Source organism: Bos taurus, chromosome 27, assembly GCF_002263795.3.
Source record: "Bos taurus isolate L1 Dominette 01449 registration number 42190680 breed Hereford chromosome 27, ARS-UCD2.0, whole genome shotgun sequence".
Lineage (NCBI taxonomy): Eukaryota > Metazoa > Chordata > Mammalia > Artiodactyla > Bovidae > Bos > Bos taurus.
The window spans coordinates 23162117-23184646 of NC_037354.1; the positions used below are offsets into that span (position 1 = coordinate 23162117).

At 39.3% G+C, this 22530-nt stretch overlaps 1 long non-coding RNA gene across 2 annotated transcripts in view; it reads right to left on the reverse strand.

The window, feature by feature from the left end:
* The window catches only part of LOC104976069 (uncharacterized), a 287898-nt gene that overhangs the window by 26561 nt on the left and 238807 nt on the right, over window positions 1-22530 (reverse strand). For both annotated transcript variants that reach the window (XR_009493137.1, XR_815972.4), the window contains one exon: window positions 16262-16366. This is a non-coding gene — a long non-coding RNA (uncharacterized lncRNA). The remainder of the gene's footprint in view (window positions 1-16261; window positions 16367-22530) is intronic.

The following is a 22530-nucleotide window of genomic DNA, read 5'->3' on the forward strand; positions in this document are numbered from 1 at the left end:
ATAGGTCCTTTTGAAGGAGGTTGCCATTACCATCACCACCCCTAACCATACTTTGGCCTCAGGCCAAACTACAGGGAGGGAATACAGCCCTGCCCAACAACAGAAAACTGGATTAAAGATTTACTGAGCATGGCCCCGCCCATCAGAGCAAGACCCAGATTCCCCCACAGCCAGTTCACAATCACAGAGCCAATTAATTAGAAAAGACCCTGATGCTTGGCAAGACTGAAGGCAGGAGGAGAAGGGGACTACAGAGGATGAGATGGTTGGATGGCATCACCAACTCAATGGACATGAGTCTGAGCAAGCTCTGGGAGATGTTGAAGGACAGGGAAGACTGGTGTGCTACAGTCCATGGGGTCGCAGAGTCAGACACAACTGAGTGATTGAACATGTGTGAGTTAGACCTGGGTCGGAAATGGAACAGAACTGTGCCTCAGAAACCTGCTTTCCCAACGTAACTTTTCTTTTTTCTTTCATTCCACAAATGAATAGCAAACCTATAACAGTCATGAGTTCAGTCTACCATATATTTTAGATTCTCATCTAAACAGAATGTAGAATTACATATTCCATTCCATTGATATTAAGGATTTCATTCAGCCAATGAATTGTGTGTGGGGATGAATTGATATTATTCAGGCAGAAGCTTTAAGGGTCAATTCACAATGCAATACTTCCCCCTTTCCTTCTTCCATATCAACCACTGATGTTCAAAATACTGGGAGATTTATTGTTTTACTCAGAATGAGGGCAACACGAAGCAGAAATTCCCTGTCAATCTGCAATAAACATGTTACATAGATGAAAATTAAACCTCTGTTCCTTGATGTCTTTGAAACTTTGACACTGCTTTATCAGTGCCATCTAGTCAAAGATGACTGGGAACAAACACAGTCACATGAAATGGGGTTTGGAGTACTCTCGTAATAAGGGAGACCACACAAAATGGAAAACCGCAGGAACGACAGTACAGGGGTTTAGAAGAGACCTGCTAATAGTATTTGTACTAGTGTTATGTAATTTGGGTGAGGTTTCAAGTAAACAAGCTGGTTTCACTCTTGTTTGGGTATCCTCAGTAAGCAGGGGACAGTTCTATGATTGAGTATCTCAATGTATTTTTATTTAGAAGGCAAAAAGAACAGAGGAGAGCTGTAATTGATAAAGAAGGAGGACTGACATAGCTAATAAGGTGAAGAGGAGGTTTAAGTATGATCATGGTTTGCTCAGTCTGTGTGTGTGTGTGTGTGTGTGTGTGTGCGCACGCGCACACACGTGTGTGCATGCGTGCGTGCTCAGTGTTGGTTAGAGTGGTCTTATTTTTCCCTTGCTTTATCATGGTTATAATAACCCTAACATGGATGTTCTGTAAAATTGTTTCTGTCTAGCAAGAGAACACTACATTCTAGTTGTTAGAGGCAGGCCAGCTTTCTACTAAGAGCAGAATATCTGCTAAGGATATTTTTAACTTTTTTTTTTTTTTTCCAATTCCACTTTTTTTGTCTAAGGTCAAAGTTAGAAGGAAGGACATTAGTTCAAGATATCCACATCTTTACCTATGCCAATATTTTATTGTTTAGATACTTGCCCAGATAACAAATCTGTTTTTATTCTAAACTGAGTCCCTTCTGCTTCTGTGTTGCAGGAGAAATTGTCTAATTAAGATTTGATAATGGCTGTGCAGCTGTATTTAAGGCTCAAGAAAGGATGCCCAGGCTGACTACAACACAAATACCAGAAGTAAAATGGTTATGTTAATTCTTTTAGAAAGTCCCAAAGTAGGGGAATTTGATAATCAAAAAGGGCAATGAAAACAGTCTGAAAAATCCAGCTGAAACTCTGGAAGATGTGCATTTCTTGAGCCCAGTCATGGACTATTCAATTTGACATATAATATTTAAATAGTTTAAGCAACAAAGGCTTGCTCTAGCAGAACCTCCCTCTCCTTGACTAAGTAAGCTAAGAGACAATCCTGTGATTTTAAGGACCCCTGTGATTATGTTGGGTCTACTCAGATAATCCAGGAAAACCTCGCACTTAACAATCCTCAATCGTATCTACAAGGTCCCTCTTACAACATGAGGCAAACTATTCATAGGTTCTAGGGATTAGGAAGGGAACATCTTTGGGGGCCATTATTCAACATCCATGCCACATACAGAACACATTAGTTTCATGCAAAAGTCCCAAGGAATCTGAACATGTTACAGTATCAAGTCTAAAATCCTATGCAAGTGTCAATAGCTCAGAAGTCCCAAATCTCATTATCTAAATCATCTAAATTAGATAGTTGAGTTCTGGGTACATACCTTCCTAGGGAAATTTTTCTCTCCATCTCTGGACCTGTGAAGCTGGGAAATAACTGATTTGCTTCCCAAATAAAAGTGTGGGAGAGGCACATGGGTGTGGGTGTGTGTTCAGTCACTCAATCGGGTCCAATTCTTTGTGGCCCCATGGACGTGTAGCCCACCAGGCCCATCTGTCCATGGGACAGGCAAGAATACTGGAGTGAGTTGCCATTTTCTACTCCAGGGGATCTTCCCAACCAGGGTTTGAACCCATGTCTCTTGTGTCTCCTGCACTGGCAGGTAGAATCTTTACCATTAACACCACCTGGGAAAGCCCCATGTGACAGGCATAGAACAACAGTTATGGATATTCTTATCCAAGAAGAGAAAATGAAAGAGACAATGGAATTGCCCTTTTAAGCAATTTCAATATCTAGCTGGGCTAACACTTACTTATCAGATTTCAAGGCTCGTGGAATAACCTCTGTGGCCCATGGCTCTGCTCTCAAGAGTGGCTCCTTCCTCGTTCAGGAGAAAGAACAAGTTTTCACAGCCCAGCATCTTTATCTTAAATCTACATAACATATAATCACATATACATTATAAAATGCAAACAATTCAAAAGTGAATGACTAAAGATCAAATATCCTTATGCCTATGCCACCCCAATACAAGCTGCTTCTACACTGGAGTTGTGAGTTCTATCTTATTTTTCCAGATATATTTATGCCACCTTACACAGATAGATAAACAGAGACAACTTGTCCTGATATTTTAAATATTATAGGAAAATGGCATTTATCAGTTTCTTGGCTAATGTCTTCTCTATGAGCTACAGGAATACAAATTTCCATAAAATGTGCCAAACAGGTGAGGTAAGAATTATTTAATTTTTTAGGCAATTCTAAAGAAAAAGATCATAGAAAAAGCAACGGAATTCCAAAAAACAATCTGCTTCTGCTTCACTGACTATGCTAAAGCCTTTGACTGTGTGGATCACAAGAAACTGGAAAATTCAGAGAGAGATGGGAATACCAGACCACCTAACCTGCCTCCTGAGAAACCTATAGGCAGGTCAAGAGCAAGAGTTAGAACTGGACATGGAACAATGGACTGGTTCAAAATTGGGATAGGAGTACGTTAAGGCTGTAGTTGTTATCCTTACATGTTATCCTCACATGTTAACCATGTGAAATGCTGGGCTGGATGAACCACAAGCTGGAATCAAGATTGCCAGGAGAAATATCAATAACCTCAGATATGCAGATGACACCACCCCGATGTCAGAAAGCGAAGAGGAACTAAAAAGCCTCTTGATGGAGGTGAAATAGGGGAGTAAAAAAGCTGACTAAAACCTCAACATTCAAAAAACTAAGACCATGGCATCTGGTCCCATCACTTCATGGCAAATTAATGGGGAAAAAATGGAAACAGTGACAGACTTTATTTTCTTGGGCTCCAAAATCATTGTGGATGGTGACTGCAGCCATGAGATTAAAAGATGCTTGCTCCTTGGAATAAAAACTATGACCAACCTAGACACCATATTAAAAAGCAGAGACATTACTTTGCCAACAAAGGTCCATGTAGTCAAAGCTATGGTTTTTCCAGTAGTCATGTATGGATGTGAGAGTTGCACTATAAAGAAAGCTGAGTGCTGAAGAATTGATGCTTTTGAACTGTGGTGTTGGAGAAGACTCTTGAGAGTCCCTTGGACAGCAAGGAGATCAAATCAGTCAACTCTAAAGGAAATCAACCCCGAATATTCACTGGAAGGACTGATGCTGAAGTTCCAATAGTTTGGCCACCTGATGGGAAGAGCCAATTCATTAGGAAAGACCCTGATGCTGGGAAAGACTAAAGGCAGGATGAGAAGGGGATGACAGAGGATGAGACATTGGATGGCATCACTGCCTTAATATACATGAGTTTGAGCAAACTCTGGGAGATAGTGAAGGATAGGGAAGCCTGGCATGCTGCAATCCATGGGGTTGCAGAGTCAGTTATGACTGACTAAGTCAGATATGACTGGGCGACTAAACAACAACAAAAAGAAAATATCATGATTTCTATTTTTATATAAGGTTGCAAAACAGTTCACAGTATCCTAATTTATTTTTTTCTTGTAATAATCATTTTTTACCCTATTTTTGCTAACATCTTACCTGCTTATTTATCTCAAGGACAATTTCTAGTATCATTCAGAATAAAACACGTCATGGATATATCAACTCCCAACCGCAAGTAAGACTGCAGTATTCATGATACACCCCATCTATTTCTTTACCAGCAGAGGCTCAATAATTTAAAATAGAAATGGCAGCTAACACAGAAGTGTGAAATCAGTGTTGGCACCAACAGATGAGTTTCCATATCGGTTTTTAGTCACACTGTTTTTCCTCTCACTGTCCTGGTGTAAAATATTCTTCTTTCTTTCCCTCTAACAGGTGTTACTAAGAGTCAATTTTCATGCTATGTATTCTTTGTTGAATTTCTGAAAGATGTTTAACCTTAACAGGGTTTTTGAAGAAAGGCTTCTCTGTGGGAACTAAATGTTACTTTACATCAGTCATGTCAGGATTCTTATGGTTATTTTCCATTCTGTGCAATCTTTCGAGGTCTTCAGCACCATAAAGTGGGAAGGGCTATGTATTCTAACAATGCTGGCTGTTCAAATTGCCATTTCCACTATTTTTACATTTTTCAATTGTGTGGAATGTAACCTAATACAAGTTGTCATAAACAGAATGTACTGTGTTGGAAAAAAAGTTCAATCAGACAAACTAAAATGTCCTTGCTATTCTTCATGCATTTACTATGTTGTGTGAGAATTACTGACCTCGGGGAATAGGGAGAATTTACTGAAAGGATCTATGTATCCAATTTAGTGAGTAGAAGTAGACATTTTAGTAAATTCAAAAGAAACCATATAGTTCTGCACAAACTTATGAAAAGAATGAAATAATTCCAAAAAGGGGAAACAAACAGAAAGATGAATGGTTCTCTTGCCCTTTACGGAAGAGGAAATCAACAATACTAAAAATTTAGCCAAATGGAATTAGATTCCCTAACATCCACATTAGGGCTTCCCTGGTGGCTCTGATGGTGAAGAATCTGCCTGCAATGCAGGAGACTCAGGTTCAATTCCTGGGTCAGGTAGATCCCTGAAGAAGGGAATGGCTAACCACTCCAGTATTCTTGCCTTGGAGAATTCCATGGACAGAGGAGCCTGGCAGGCTGCAATCTATGAGGTCACAAAGATGTAAGAGAGAGAAACTTGAAGTGGTCCATTTTCAAGGCAAAGTAGCCAGCTCTGAGTGGAAACGTACTAACAGTTAAACTTGTGGACATGACAAAATTGAGGCCTGGACTCTAGATAAAAGTTAGGATTGAGGGAGGGAGACTAGACTGGATCTTAATCTAAAGAGACAGGACTCCACCCATTGCCTGTGCCCTGGCTCTAAACTTGCCTAAATAGACTTTGCAGATGTGACACCGTTCAAGCACCTGGAGGGTCCCTAAGCAAAGAGGATGCTGGGGAAAGGGATAAACTAGCAAGAAAATCTTTGTTGAAAACTGCAGATGTAAGTTGGGAATGGAGAAAGGATACCCTATATGGAAATAATGAAACTGAGGCAACATCCAGGAAGATTGTACACCCCACAGTACTCAGCCAAGGCAGAACTGGAGGGAAAGACCTATGTGTTAGGGAACACACTGCTTGTTGTAACCGCCCTGGGTGTGCCCGCCCACCAGACACCCAATCTTGCAAGACTGTCATTAAAAGTCCTGCTTTCGTCATGCTTCATGTCTCAGAATCCATCCCTTGGTTTTGGGCTGGTGAGCGTATTCCTCACAAAGAGACACAACTGAGTGACTAACACTTTCACTTTAATATCTACACTAACAAACATAAATTAATTAAATAATACTTAGACTGGGGCAGGATCAAACACAATCCAGGAAACAGCACACCCTGGAAAGTGGACAATTCAAGTGATACATAAATGGCTGATATAACCCTGTACATTTGAGAAAGCTCTGGCATTCCCCAGACCTGTTCAGTTCAGTTCATTTACTGAGCTGTGTCTGACTCTTTGAGACCCCATGAATTGCAGCACGCCAGGCCTCCCTGTCCATCACCAACTCCCAGAGTTCACTCAGACTCACATCCATCGAGTCAGTGATGCCATCCAGCCATCGCATCCTCTGTCGTCCCCTTCTCCTCCTGCCCCTAATCCCTCCCAGCATCAGAGTCTTTTCCAATGAGTCCACTCTTCTCATGAGGTGGCCAAAGTACTGGAGTTTCAGCTTTAGCATTATTCCTTCCAAAGAAATCCCAGGGCTCATCTCCTTCAGAATGGACAGGTTTGGATCTCCTTAGAGTCCAAGGGACTCTCAAGAGTCTTCTCCAACACCACAGTTCAAAAGCATCAATTCTTTGGTGCTCAGCCTTCTTCACAGTCCAACTCTCACATCCATACATGACCACTGGAAAAAGCATAGCCTTGACTAGACGGACCTTTGTTGGCAAAGTAATATCTCTGCCTTTGAATATGCTATCTAGGTTGGTCATAACTTTCCTTCTAAGGAGTAAGCATCTTTTAATTTCATGGCTGCAATCACCATCTGCAGTGATTTTGGAGCCCCAAAAAATAAAGTCTGACACTGTTTCCACTGTTTCCCCATCTATTTCCCATGAAGTGATGGGACCGGATGCCATGATCTGTACTTTGTAATAAAAATTAGGGAACATACACAGTGGAAGCAGTAAACAACACAATGACAAGAGAAAAGCAAACAGGCTAATTAAAAGGAAAAAACTGAAAAAATCCAGAATTCGTTAAAAAATAGGAGCGAAAACTAAAAATATGAAGAAAACCTTCATATTTCTTTTGAAAGAAGGACAGATACAAAAATTCCAAAAACATAAAAACCACAGCTACAGGATAATGTGTTTCGCGTTGACAAAAGTCTCCAGTTTTCAGAACCAAATGATTCAACTTACCAGAAAAAATATTTTCTTGTTTTATCCTTAAAAATTCAAACTTTATTAAGAATAAAGGCTTACAAGAATTCTGTCCAGGAGAATATTCCAAGAAGAAGTCTGAGGCTGGACTCAGGAGCCATTAAGACTCTAGCTCCAATTCTACTTAAAAATATAACTTTTACCTAATTATTTAACATTTTCAGATATTATTTTTTAGAAAAATGAATTATTCTAGAATATGTAGAACAAAGTGACAGCATTTTGTTGTTATAAAAAGAGAAATAAATAAAAATCTTTTCCAATGTGGCCTGCCTTTTCTGGAGATTATGTTGAATGGACTGTTTTATTATGATAAGCTAAATAATCCAAAAGTTTCCACATACTGAAAAACTTAATGGTTTGTGAAAGGCAGAATCTAGAATATGAATTTTATTAGATGATCTATATGGTCATATCCATCTCTAAAATTCTATGACTCTGTTGTGCAAGATAGATATAATAGTTTAAAAATGTTTAAATTTAATGCAATTAAATTATAGAATGGGTAATATGTTTAATGAGTTTATTTAGTTGTAAACGAAGCTGTAAAAATAATTTGTTAAACTCTCCTCCCTTTGGCCTTGGCAGGCACTTAACATTTTGCTTAAACAGTAAAAGAAGTCTATTGAAGAGCAAAGGAAACCTCAAGTTGCTTAAGGCCAGCAGCACTCTTTGGGCCCATGTTTCTCCACATTTCAATGGGATTTTATTATATGAGGTTTAAAATATTTACACAAGGCTTCTGTTTAGGGGAACAATTATCCTATCTTCACTTTTATGATTTCTAACTGCCACATTAACTGCATTGGTATTGATTCAGATAATAAAATGCAATCAGTAGTCAATGAATTGGATAATTTTCTTATGAACGTGAGGGCCTGGTGTATTTGCTTTTATATCCATGCTTTTATATCAGCTCCCAGGACACCTTTCTTTCACAAACCATTAAGTTTCTCAGTGTGTGGAAACTTTGGATTATTTAGCTTATCATAATAAAACAGTCCATTCAGCATAATCTCCAGAAAAGGCAGGCCACATTGGAAAAGATTTTTATTTATTTCTCTTTTTATAGCAACAAAATGCTGTCAATTTGTTCTATAAATGCCTGAATAAACATTTTTAGGAAAAATATTTAGGCATCACGACTTTTACATGTTTTTTCTCAATCCCAAGCCAATAGATTTATGTAGTAAAATTCTTCTCATAACCAAAAAACAAAAACAAAAATTAAAGCTCTCCATATAAAAAGCTGTGTTAGGAAAACAATAAACGTAATGGTGTAAGAGCTTTTAAAATTTGTAGCAGACATCCATCATGAATTTTCACTTTTGAACATGAACTATCCACTGTTTCTGTTCAACCACTTTTACGGCAGCTATGAACCTAATTTGGTGGGCTGGAAGAGAGAACTCTGGTAAGACTCACTCTTAACCTTCTCTGTCACTTCTTGAGGCATATTTTAAGAGTCCAAGTCACATGAGGCTGTAACATCATATGCATATACTCATCTTTCCACCACCTTCACTTGAAAAGTTCCATGGTCACAAAATTCAAAACTGAATACAAAAACCCACAAACTGGACAAAAACCAAAAAACTGAACTAAACTCAGGTCTGTTCTTCATGTGTTCATAAGGCATTCAGTTTCTTTGAGTTCAGGTATCCATGAGAAAGACCTGAACAAGGCTTAACAATTTTGCCTCACTCTGGCTTCTTATGTAATCTGGTACATTTGCAAGAAGAAACCTGGTAGGCTTGGCTCAGCTGCTCCTGTGCTTCTCATTTATTTGGTCCACTGCAGAGAGGATGCTTGAAAATCTGCATCTTTGAGGGTGGAGTCCCAGTAAAAATTCCACCTACGACTCTGGGATAAAGAGAAGTTCATTGTGCCCAAAGGTGTAATTGGTTGATAATCTTCAACCCAGATATATTATAATTACTATTATATTTTGAACTTTAATCACTCCTATACATATCTTCCTGATGAACTATGGAATAAGGTTCGTGACATTGTACAGGAGACAGGGATCAAGACCATCCCCATGGAAAAGAAATGCAAAAAAGCAAAATGGCTGACTGGGGAAGCCTTACAAATAGTTGTGAAAAGAAGAGAAGCGAAAAGCAAAGGAGAAAAGGAAAGATATAAGCATCTGAATGCAGAATTCCAAACAAGAGCAAGAAGAGATAAGACAGCCTTCCTCAGCGATCAATGCAAAGAAATAGAGGAAAAAAACAAAATGGGAAAGACGAGAGATCTCTTCAAGAAAATTAGAGATACCAAGGGAACATTTCATGCAAAGATGGGCTCGATAAAGGACAGAAATGGTATGGACCTAATAGAAGCAGAAGATATTAAGAAGAGATGGCAAGAATACACAGAAGAACTGTACAAAAAAGATCTTCACGACCCAGATAATCACGATGGTGTAATCACTCAACTAGAGCCAGACATCCTGGAATGTGAAGTCAAGTGGGCCTTAGAAAGCATCACTACAAACAAAGCTAGTGGAGGTGATGGGATTCCAGTTGAGCTATTTCAAATCCTGAAAGATGATGCTGTGAAAGTGCTGCACTCAATATGCCAGCAACTTTGGAAAACTCATCAGTGGCCACAGGACTGGAAAAGGTCAGTTTTCATTCCAATCCCAAAGAAAGGCAATGCCAAAGAATGCTCAAACTACCGCACAATTGCACTCATCTCACACGCTAGTAAAGTAATGCTCAAAATTCTCCAAGCCAGGCTTCAGCAACATGTGAACCATGAACTTCCTGATGTTCAAGCTGGCTTTAGAAAAGGTAGAGGAACCAGAGATCAAATTGCCAACATCTGCTGGATCATGGAAAAAGCAAGAGCGTTCCAGAAAAACATCTATTTCTGCTTTATTGACTATGCCAAAGCCTTTGACTGTGTGGATCACAAGAAACTGTGGAAAATTCTTCAAGAGATGGGAATACCAGACCACCTGATCTGCCTCTTGAGAAATCTGTATGCAGGTCAGGAAGCAACAGTTAGAACTGGACGTGGAACAACAGACTGGTTCCAAATAGGAAAAGGAGTATGTCAAGGTTGTATATTGTCACCCTGCTTATTTAACTTTGGAGAAGGAAATGGCACTCCACTCCACTACTCTTGCCTGGAAAATCCCATGGACGGAGGAGCCCGGTAGGCTGCAGCTCATGGGGTCGCTAGAGTTGGACACAACTAAGCGACTTCACTTTCACTTTTCACTTTCATGCACTGGAGAAGGAAATGGCAACCCACTCCAGTGTTCTTGCCTAGAGAATCCCAGGGACCGGGGAGCCTGTTGGGCTGCCATCTATGGGGTCCCACAGAGTTGGACACGACTGAAGCGACTTAGCAGCAGCAGTAGCAGTTATTTAACTTATATGCAGAGTACATCATGAGAAACGCGGGGCTGGAAGAAACACAAGCTGGAATCAAGATTGCTGGGAGAAATATCAATAACTTCAGATATGTTATGGCAGAAAGCGAAGAGGAACTCAAAAGCCTCTTGATGAAAGTGAAAGTGGAGACTGAAAAAGTTGGCTTAACGCTCAACATTCAGAAAATGAAGATCATGGCATCCGGTCCCATCACTTCATGTGAAATAGATGGGGAAACAGTGGAAACAATGTCAGACTTTATTTTTGGGGGCTCCAAAATCACTGCAGATGGTGACTGCAGCCATGAAATTAAAAGACGCTTACTCCTTGGAAGGAAAGTTATGACCAACCTAGATAGCATATTGAAAAGCAGAGATATTACTTTGCCAACAAAGATTCGTCTAGTCAAGGCTATGGTTTTCCTGCGGTCATATATGGATGTGAGAGTTGGACTGTGAAGAAGGCTGAGCGCCAAAGAATTGATGCTTTTGAATTATGGTGTTGGAGAAGACTCTTGAGAATCCCTTGGACTCTAAGGAGATCCAACCAGTCCATTCTGAAGGAGATGAGCCCTGGGATTTCTTTGGAAGGAATGATGCTAAAGCTGAAACTCCAGTACTTTGGCCACCTCATGCGAAGAGTGGACTCATTGGAAAAGACTCTGATGCTGGGAGGGATTAGGGGCAGGAGGAGAAGGGGACGACAGAGGATGCGATGGCTGGATGGCATCACTGACTCGATGGACGTGAGTCTGAGTGAACTCTGGGAGTTGGTGATGGACAGGGAGGCCTGGCGTGCTGCGATTCATGGGGTCGCAAAGAGTGGGACACAACTGAGTGACTGAACTGAACTGAACTGATACATATCTTTCTGTTTTGGCAATACAAGGTGTTGCAATAGAAGGGATTCCCTGGTGGCTCAGACGGTAAAGAGTGTGCCTGCAATGCAAGAGACCCAAGTACGACCCCTGGGTCAGGAAGATTCCCTGGAGAAGGAAATGGCCACCCATTCCAGTATTCTTGCCTGGAAAATCCCATGGACAGAGCAGCCTGGCAGGCTGCAGTCCAGGGTGTCACAAAGAGTCGGACATGACTGAGGGACTTCACTTTCACTTTCTAATAAAAATCCATCTTTTTCATTAAAGCCATCCTAGTGGGTGTGAGGTGCTATCTTACCACAGTTTTTATTTGTATGTTGATGTTGAATGATGTTGAATGCTTTTTTCTTTTTTAATGTGATTACTGGCCATTAATGTATTTTCTTTGGAGAAACAGCTATTCAAATCATTTGTCCCCTTTTAAGTCAGGTTTTTTTAAATTGTTGAGTGTCTTAAGTTTTAAATATTTTAGATGTTACACCCATATCAGACACAGAAAATGCCACTATTTTTCCCCATTCTGTGTATTCTTTTCTCTTTCTTGAGAGTAACCTCTGAAGTAACTGATCTCATTTTTGATAAAGTGCAATTAATTGTTCTGTTGCTTATGATTTTCATGGCCTGAACCTTTGTTTAATCCAAGGTCATGAAGATGTACATTAAAGTTCTAAGAATGTTATATTTTGATCTTTTATATTTAGTCTTTGGTCCATTTTATATTAGTTTTTATATATGGTATAAGGAAGAAATTCTATGCATATATTTTTAATCCTTTTCAAATTGAGAAAGGGCTGTTATTCACTGGTCCTTTGAAAACTCAACTATTATAATACAAATGCGAAGGATTCCAACTCTTTTATTATAGTAAATTCAGGTTTAAACTCTCCTTTGAGCTCCAGATGTTTTCATGCAACTTCTTACTGACAACTTTAATTGGTAACTGAATGCTTTATGTACCTTTCAGTAAATGGTAAGACCACATTCTAGGAATACTGACAAACATAATGTGAATCAAACAACCTTCATAACAATCACCGTGCTCCATCACACCACCTACGTACTCACACTGGAAAGCAGATCCAGCCTCTGAACTGTCCCTACTTCCAATCTTACCTTCATATAGCCCATCCTCTCCAAAGAACCTGATCGACACTTTCAAACACACAACAAATCAAGTCACTTTACTCCGGGAAACACTTCAATGGCTTCCCTGGAGAGTGATTTTGTCTCTGAGGGGAGAAGTGACAATGTCTGGAAATAATTTTGCTGTCACCATGATGTGGAGGTACTACCAGCATCTAGTGCCTAGAGGCCAAGCATGCTAGTAAACACCCCACGACATAGGACAGCCCAACGAAGAATGATCTGACCCCAAATTTCAGTAATATCAAAGGTTGAGACCCCCTGAATATCACTTGGAAGACAATTCAGAATACTTACCACAGACTAGCAGGCTCTTCATGACCCCTGCCTACCTCTCAGGTCTCACCTCCTATTTAGTACACCTCTCAGTATTCTCAAGCCAGACATTCTATTTCTTTAAGATACAAAACTATCTTCTGCATCAAAATCTTTAAATCTTTTATTTGCTTTGCCTAGAGTACTCTCCACCCAGATTTTTGCCCGGTTGACTATTCTTCATCACCAGGCCTTTGTTTGAGCATTACCTTCTCAGATTCAAGCCCTCCCAACCACAGCTGAAGACAGTATATATCAAATGGAGAAGGTATTATGAGGCAATCATAATAAAAACTGATGATAAAGAAAATTAAAGGATTATAGATCATATTTTATAACAGCAGATCCTGAAGAGCTGAAATATGTAGTGCATGCAGTCTTGTTGAGGCTGAGCAGTCTGGGATTGGCAATGCCATACATAAATGTTCACTCTTGGTTGGGAATTGCTGGGTAAACATGGCAGGATGTCAGCAGGAGAGAAGACTGAGATTCCATCAGGATTTAAACCAGACTGGAAGAGTCGTGAGGAAGGTGGAGAAGGCACCTACAGAGTATGAAAGTTATGAAACAGAAGTGTCTGAGATGCATAGTGAAAGTAAAACGTACAGTAGAGAAACGTTCCATAAAAGTAAAGAAACATGGCATGTGGACAATGAGGTACTTCAGAGGCTCAGATTTTAAACAGTAATTCTCATTCATGATCATGTACAAATTACAGCTACTCCAGTGAGGATAAACATGTAATTAGATAAAAATTCATGCAGCTAAAGAGATTAAAAAAACTGTTGGATGATAAAAGAGTCGCCACATAAATATTTAATTCCCCAGTGACGATGACAGAAGATGGCATGAGAAGGCTTCGGATTTTGAGCTGAAGTTAATCAAGAAGATGTTACACAGGACTGAGAGTTCTCCTAAGTGAATTCATATCAGTTAACAGTGATTGCCTGGACACTCGCTGTATTCAGACTGAATCTAAAGCTGGGTCAGGTTCAACAGGAAACAGTGAGCAATGGGAATGGAAGGAAGAGAAAGTGGTGACCCCTCTTCTGGGTTAAGATAAAGAGTATCTCAGCAGTTGAAAGGTTACAAAAAGTATAACAGAAGGTTACAAAACACCTAGACTACAAGCCAGGGAGAGATGATAAGCAATATTACCTAAAAGAAAGCGCAGTGAAGAACAAACGGAATGTTAACTCTCTTTCCAGATATAACAGTGATGATAAGAAGGAGCAGCAGTGGGAGACTATATGAAATAACTGATGGTGAATTGATCAGATTGAGGATGGGGGCTGACATGTATTCACTTAAGTAGGGGAGGTGAAATTTTTCAAGGAAATAGGTAAAAGAAAAGAGAGACTTCGAAGAAATCTATAACTCAGAGACTTCTCTGAGAATGAATTTTAATGTGAAGAATTAGGGCTCTTCCCTGTCTCAGTACCATGTGGTTGTGTCTGGTGATACTGGGGGAGATTATTCCCCTTCCACATCCTCCTCAAAGGGCAAAACAAAACATTGGTTTTTGTTTCATTGCAATAAATCATATCCCCTCAGGCAGCCTTACCCTCTAAATGAAAGCTGGATTTGCCACATAAGTTATCATTAAGTCCCAACACTGTTCTTATACTGTTTTTAAGTTGTTTTGTGTTGATTTCCAGTACATAAACAACATCAATGGAAAGACAGAGGATTTGATTATCAGTTAAAATGTCAGGTGAACTTAAAAATCAGTGGGTGGAAAAGCTCAAGAGTCACTTATAATTTTAAACTGAGCAGACAAAGCCAATTGAGTAAATGAAGTGTTGCTTTTAAACACTGCATTTATTTTGTTACCTAGGCTAAGGGAAATGTTATTATGGACGGTCCTTCCAGGACTGAAATCACAGTTGCTCATAATTTCAGCGTGTCTTCCTAACACACATGACCCACTTTAAAGGGAAGCTAGGCTGGATGCACTTAAGAGTATCTCACATCAATAACAAAAAGTCATAAAGGACCTTTTTGATTTTATTCACAGGTATGTGACCAGTTTCACATCACATGAAAGATTAATATTCTACCTGTACCTTGAGGACCATAATAGCAATGTCTTTGGTGAAATTCACTTGTGACATGAGTGGTATTATTTTTCCAGACATAAGTAGCTTTCATATAATGAAGTCACTTTTGATAGTGCAGGATTTCCTTTGGTATTAGTTGTTTGCCAAGCTGTCCCTAAAGCTGAGTCAGATTCACGTATTTTTCTATCATACAGACGATTACTTCTGAACCCTTGGGAGTGCTGTCAGTGGCACTTTCTCCCATCCCCACACTTGATAGAGTCCTATGGAAGACTCATGCTTATTCAACCATAGAAAAAATATATTTGGCCATAATACAAGTTATATTTTCAACACCCAAGAGGCAAAAGAGGCATGTGTATCACTCATCATCTTTTTTCTGCATAATGTCCAAACACATAGCATTATTAAGATATATGGCTATAATTTTCCAAGAAATAAAGCATTAAGATAATGTGAAGAGATAAAACACTATAAAAACATTACTACAGGACAGAATGAAATATGACTTATGTTAGTAAGTTCTACATGACATTGCTTATCATTTTATTATTGAGCATCTCTTTAGAATGGATAGTATGCTAAGAGCCATGTGTCTCAATGGAACATTATACAAACATATATATATATATACACACACACACACACACACACACACACATACATACATACACTTTATCTGGGAACTTATATGCAAAATAATATGAAAAGGCTATTTTAAAAATCCAACATATATTGGATTTACTCAACATATATAATAAAAATTCAACTTACTGAAGATTCACTTGAAACTGTGACTTCATCAAAATGAAAAAGCTAAAGACTTTACAAAAAAGATCAGAATCTCAATTTTATGCTTCAGTTAAAGATATCAAACATTAGGGAACTGTGAGTTTACTCCGAGTACTTAGTCTAAAGAATGTAATAGGCACTTTCTTGTATGTAAATATATAAATGTGTATCTTAGCAGTATAGCTAAAGATAAGTATCAGATAGAAATAGACTATTATAGACTTTTGAATTGTATTTTAAAGATCCATTTCCAAAGTTAATTAAGCACTATTTTCTGCTTATGACCCTACTTAGTGCAGTCTAATAATGATGTGATTGTGATAAGCACTGACATTTCAAAGGCTTACAATAACAGGCATGCATTTGTCACTCACAGTGTGTGGCCATGCAAGTCAGCTGTGGCTCTGCTCCCAGTGACAGTCATTCTGGGGCTCAGGCTGTAGGGCTGAAGGAGGGCCCCGATGTAGGACAATGTAGATCTATGGAAGAGAGAAATAAGGGTCGGTAACGAAACTTCTGGCCAAAAAAAAAAAAAAAAAACAAGACATCTATGTAGTGGTGAAATACTCCTCTCATGGGATGGAAGACTCCATAAGAAGGAAAATAAATCTGTGAAGAGTAAATCAAGCTACCCCAATACAGAGATATAATTTTTACTTGACACCCTAATTCGAACGAGAATGCAGGAGTTTTAAACAGAGAAGCTAAAATGGACAGATTTTAGCTGCTTCATTATTCTTAACCTTCTCTGGCCCATCTTCTAGGTTTTTAAGTTGTCATTATTTACTGCTTCTGCTTTCAATTAAATCCTTCATCTCTGTGTTTATGCTTTTCCTGATAAACTGCCTGCTTTCCCGCTTATGTCTTCAGGGTAGGGATTTTATTTCACTCTTCTTAACCTGACAAAGGTAACCAAAATTTCTCAGGAAAAAAGACCAGAGATGATCTTCTTGGTAAATAGGATGTTTTTATATACTCTGAACTTTGCACTTTTTAAAAGATCCACTTATGGAATTACTATGGAATATTTTTTCTGAAGCAAACATCCCATAACCTAGAGTTATGAATATCTCTATTTCTATGTCACTTGTAAGTTTACACAGACAAGCCATGGAGCTGACCTATTTTGTTGATCCCAATGAATAAATGTGCACAAGCAAAATTACAGCTCTATACAAACTGGATGAAAGCATTCCTTTATTTAAGAAAAGATTACTAATAGACATGGGAAAAAAAATGTGTCAAGTGTTGAATCCTGGCAGATATTTTACAATAGGGCAAATTAAGGAATATCAAAAACTAACAAGGAGTAAGATTAAGTGGTTTTTAGTTGTACATAACTAAATAGTATTTAGACCCATTTTTAAAATGAGAAAATATAAAATGATTTAGCAAAGGACAGTGACTTTGCCCTGTTCCTACACAGTGTTTTCATCTGCCTGGAAGAGTGTGTGTTAGCAATGTCTGGTGACCAGCAAGGACTCTTATGGAGCACGGATCACTGTAACTCTTTCTGTACCTACTCCGTTCTGAGAAATCAGAAAGCCCAATTTTTTCTGTCCTTTAACGTATCTTGTTCACAACATAGAGAAACTATTACCTAACAAAATTATCTTCAGTGAGACAGAAGAGGGGGAGTGCATTTCAGACCTCAGGTCGGGGAACTGAGATGGGTGGATATAAGACACTGCTGAATCCTTTATTATAGGTGTCAGGGTAATTGCCTCCTCTCCAAATTATCTGTAAGTATTAGGCACATCTCCCAGTGGGGAAATAAATGAATGGTCTCTCCAGTTCTGTTACACTCGTCATTTTTTCCTGTTTGCATAACCAGAATGCACTGGTTCATTAACTGGTCCACATACACGGAGATCAAAGCGAGACCCAAGAAAGAGGCAAACCCCTCCAGATGGGGCAGGTGGAAGGAATAATAAACCACCAAGTTTACCCATAAGGCCTGCCTTGAGATTACAAGACGAGACCTCCACACATACCCCCACCCCCAGGCCTTTTAGTTTATACTCTGATTGGTCCAGTCATGTACACAGACCAGATGGTCTCGACCACACTTACTCTATCAAGGCTGTACCCTTGAAAACAGATCCTGTTGTAGAAATAGAGGACAGACTGTACATTCCAAGCATGGCAGCAGGTGAAGAGACCCCATTGCCTCAGTCTAGTTCAACGATCAACTGGCCACCACATACTCAGGACAACTTCCTCCAAAACTACGTTACTGACTTAAAAGAAGTAAGGCTCTTAAAAGAGCCTCTGCTTCCATCACGACCCTGAGTTATTATGTCAAGTCTCCCGTTAGCTTGAGGCCGTGACCATATCCACTCTTTTTTCTTAAATTTTCGTCTCCACTCAATAACGTAATTTAAAGTTTATTTCGATTCCTATTGTGCACGGGCACGTGTCTGTACACAAGGGATGAAACATGAAAGTCTGCAACACCCCTGAGCTTCATCCTCTGAGGACTGAGTATGGAAAGAGGGTCAAGAATGGTAGCAAGAGTATTTCTACTATTGTCTGATTCAAATTTCTGGAAGTTTGCTCTGACTAGGGTGAAAATGGGCATGAGCATGGGAAATACTTCACCAAAGAACAGAAGACTGAATGGTCTTAACCCTGTTTATTTAACTTATATTCAGAGTACATCATGAGAAACGCTGGACTGGAAGAAACACAAGCTGGAATTAAGACTGCTGGGAGAAATACCAATAACCTCAGATATGCAGATATGCCACCCTTATGGCAGAAAGTGAAGAGGAACTAAAAAGCCTCTTGATGAAAGTGAAAGTGGAGAGTGAAAAAGTTGGCTTAAAGCTCAACATTCAGAAAACGAAGATCATGGCATCCGGTCCCATCACTTCATGGGAAATAGATGGGGAAACAGTGGAAACAGTGTCAGACTTTATTTTGGAGGGCTCCAAAATCACTGCAGATGGTGATTGCAGCCATGAAATTAAAAGACGCTTACTCCTTAGAAGGAAAGTTATGATCAACCTAGATAGCATATTGAAAAGCAAAGACATCACTTTGCCAACAAAGGTCCATCTAGTCAAGGCTATGGTTTTTCCTGTGGTCATGTATGGATGTGAGAGTTGGACTGTGAAGACAGCTGAGCACCGAAGAACTGATGCTTTTGAACTGTGGTGTTGGAGAAGACTCTTGAGAGTCCCTTGGACTCTAAGGAGATCCAAACCTGTCCATTCTGAAGGAGATCAGCCCTGGGATTTCTTTGGAAGGAATGATGCTAAAGCTGAAACTCCAGTACTTTGGCCACCTCATGCGAAGAGTTGACTCATTGGAAAAGACTCTGATGCTGGGAGGGATTGGGGGCAGGAGGAGAAGGGGACGACAGAGGATGAGATGGCTGGATGGCATCACTGACTCGATGGACGTGAGTCTGAGTGAACTCTGGGAGTCGGTGTTGGACGGGGAGGCCTGGCATGCTGCGATTCATGGGGTCGCAAAGAGTTGGACACGACTGAGCGACTGATCTGATCTGAACAGATTTACTTCTACACAACTATTTTTATCCCTCCTATTGTTTTGAATCCAGCAGCATTCTCCTAGGACTGTTGGTTCAAATGCCTAAGCTAATTTACTCATTAGTCTCATAAATGCTACAATCATTGTGCTCTGCCCCATTGCTTCAAACTCCATACCCAGTCTCATCTCCACTGGTTACTTCTTTCTCTGGAAATCAATTCTCATCCCTGATTTCCTCATTTCAAATATGGATAGAAGTGTCCACATCTACATTTCCCCATTTATTGTGATACCACCTCATATTTTTATATAATTCCTGGAGGTGCCTTATCTACCAACATATTTTCTGTCTCCCCTATAGTAACTGAGTATTTCTGATACTTTCTGTGTCTGTATGATAATGCCTACAGAAGCTGAAATAACAATTTAGTTATCACTGTGCAAGTCAACTCAGGAAAACACCCTCTGAGTAAAGTCACCACCAGAAGTTCCCCCCTGAAACCCTGAGATATTGGGAGACTCAATTACATGTAGCATCTTCTGACCACTGGGTGAAGGTGGTCTAACTTGATTAGAACATGTGGGAATGAGCAAAGCAAATTAATACATTGGGCACATATTAATTGAACAACACATGTATAAAATCAACAGAAAGTGGAATGGCAATAGTTTTTAAGCAAGTGTCAGTCATAAATCCCGTGTTATCAAAACCAAGATGACTAAGGTAAATTACTTATGTGCATTTTAACCAATACCTCTGCTGTTTTACTTAACAATTGTTTAGGAATAACAGTGAATTATAACTATTACTGCTTCTATTAATGATGATGATAGCAAATGTTAATATGGTGCTTTGCTCTTTTTCCAGGCCCTGCTCTGAGTTCTTTATATACATTATGACATTTAATCCTCTCAACAACCTTACTTTCATTTTACAGAGAGGAAATTTAGAATAACAAGGCTGAAAACTTGCCTATGACCACAAATCCAGCCATAAGGCTGGAATGGAAACTTACAGCCAGGTTCTAGAACCCATACTTTGAGCCACCATGTCACACCGCCTCTCTTACTAGTTTGCCTCCTAATTGTGGAAACGAGTGTCTGTGGTGCTCAACCATCACTGCAGAAGTCAGCAAGGACTACCCTGAAAAGCATAGACCTGGCCCCTTCATTGTAACAGTCTTCACTTAGTTGCATGCTTGTTGAGAGGCTGGTGTGGAACACTAAGTAAGGATGGTGATAAATTCACACAGGCATCATGTAAATTTAACCATCCCCAGAAAAGAGGGAGAGCAAGTGTTACACAAGCAACTGTCATTCATCTCACCTGAATATACCTTCATATAGTTCACTGGAAATAAAACAAATATCACTGCTTAGTGGACACTAGCTATAATTTGAAACTTCTTAGTAATACACACTAAATTAACATATTTGGCAGAAAAAGTGACCAGTCTGGTATTGAGACATTTGCAGGCTTGCTTATGAGGTCTTCTGAGAAAGTAACAAGTAAAAATGTACTTAAATCAATATAAGTCAACACAAAACCATGATTGTAGGCCTCAGAATTATGAAAGAACTGAACATAATTGAATTTTGGCTATTACCTTTTTTTTTTAATGAAAATTACTACATTTACTAAGAGAAATATTCAGTTATTAACAATAAAACTACAGTTATCAATATAACATGGAATTCGTTAGACATTTATTGGACCCACAAATCAATAGAAGAGGTGATTCCATTCTATCTCAAATACCAAGAGAAAAAGTTTTCTTTTTTATTCTTTAGTAAAGTGGGAGGGGTTTTTTTGTTATTAACACAAAGGAAAAAAATTTCCCCATCTTTGCTTTTATTATTTGAATCTTAGGGTCTTGCTATGTAATTTTAGACCTTTCTTGGACTTCAGAATTCTTAAAATAATGTTTTTTACAAAACCTGGTCTGGTATGCCAAATCATTTATTTCTGTTTTGTTTTTCCTCTTGGGATTCTCATCTGCTTCTCGAATCTCTCCCTCTCTTCCTTCTGTCTCACCAATCCTCTCCTCCTTCCTGTCTCTTCCTCTCTCCTCTCTCTTTCCCTTGATTCTACTCTTTCTCTTCTGGATCTCTCCTCAAAACACTGGATCTCAAAGGACACCTATCTCTTGATGATCCTTCTCCAACTTCCCTTTTCATTTTAAATAGTTAACAGAGAAAAGGGCATGCCCTCACCGTCACACATCACCCTGCAAGTGATCAGTTTTCCTCCTGGAACATTCCACTTTTACTAGTGCTCTGTGCATCCTTCCAGAGTTTAACTGTTTTCCACCCTTTTAAATTTTCAAAAACATATATCTCTATATTTTTCATAAATCATAGCCCTGTTGTGGTGAAGGGGCTTGCAAGATCCAATGAAGCTATGAGCCATGCCTTGCAAGGCCACCCAAGATGGACGGGTCATACTGAAAAATTCTGACAATACATGGTTCACTGGAGATAGGATGGCAAACCACTCCAGTATTTTTGCTATGAGAACTCCATGAACAGTATGAAAAAGCAAAAAGACATGACACTGGAAGATGGGCCCCCCAGGTTGGAAGGTCTCCAATATGTTACTGGAGAAGAGCAGAAGGCAATTACAAATAACTCCAGAAAGAATGAAGTGGTTGGGCCGAAGTGGAAACAATGTTCAGTTGCGGATGTGTCTGGTGGTGAAAGTAAAATCTGACACTGTAAAGAACAGTACTGGATAGGAGTCTGGAATGTTAAGACCATGAATCAAGGTAAATTGGAAATGGTCCAATAGGAGATGGCAAGAGCAAACATGGAAATCTTTGGAATCAGTGAATAAAATGGTCAGGAATGGGCGAATTTAATTCAGATGATCATTATACCTACTCCCGTGGACAAGAACCCTTTCGAAGAAATGAAGTAGCCCTCGACATCAACAAGAGAGTCAGAAATGCAGTACATGGGTACAATCTCAAAAATGACAGAATGGTCTTGGTTCATTTCCATTCAACATTACAGTAATCCAAGTCTGTGCCCCAACCACTAATGCTAAAGAAGCTGAAATCAGCAAGTTCCATATTGACTTACAAAACCTTCTAGAACTAACACGAAATAAAAATGTCCTTTTCATCACAGAGGATTGGAATTTAAA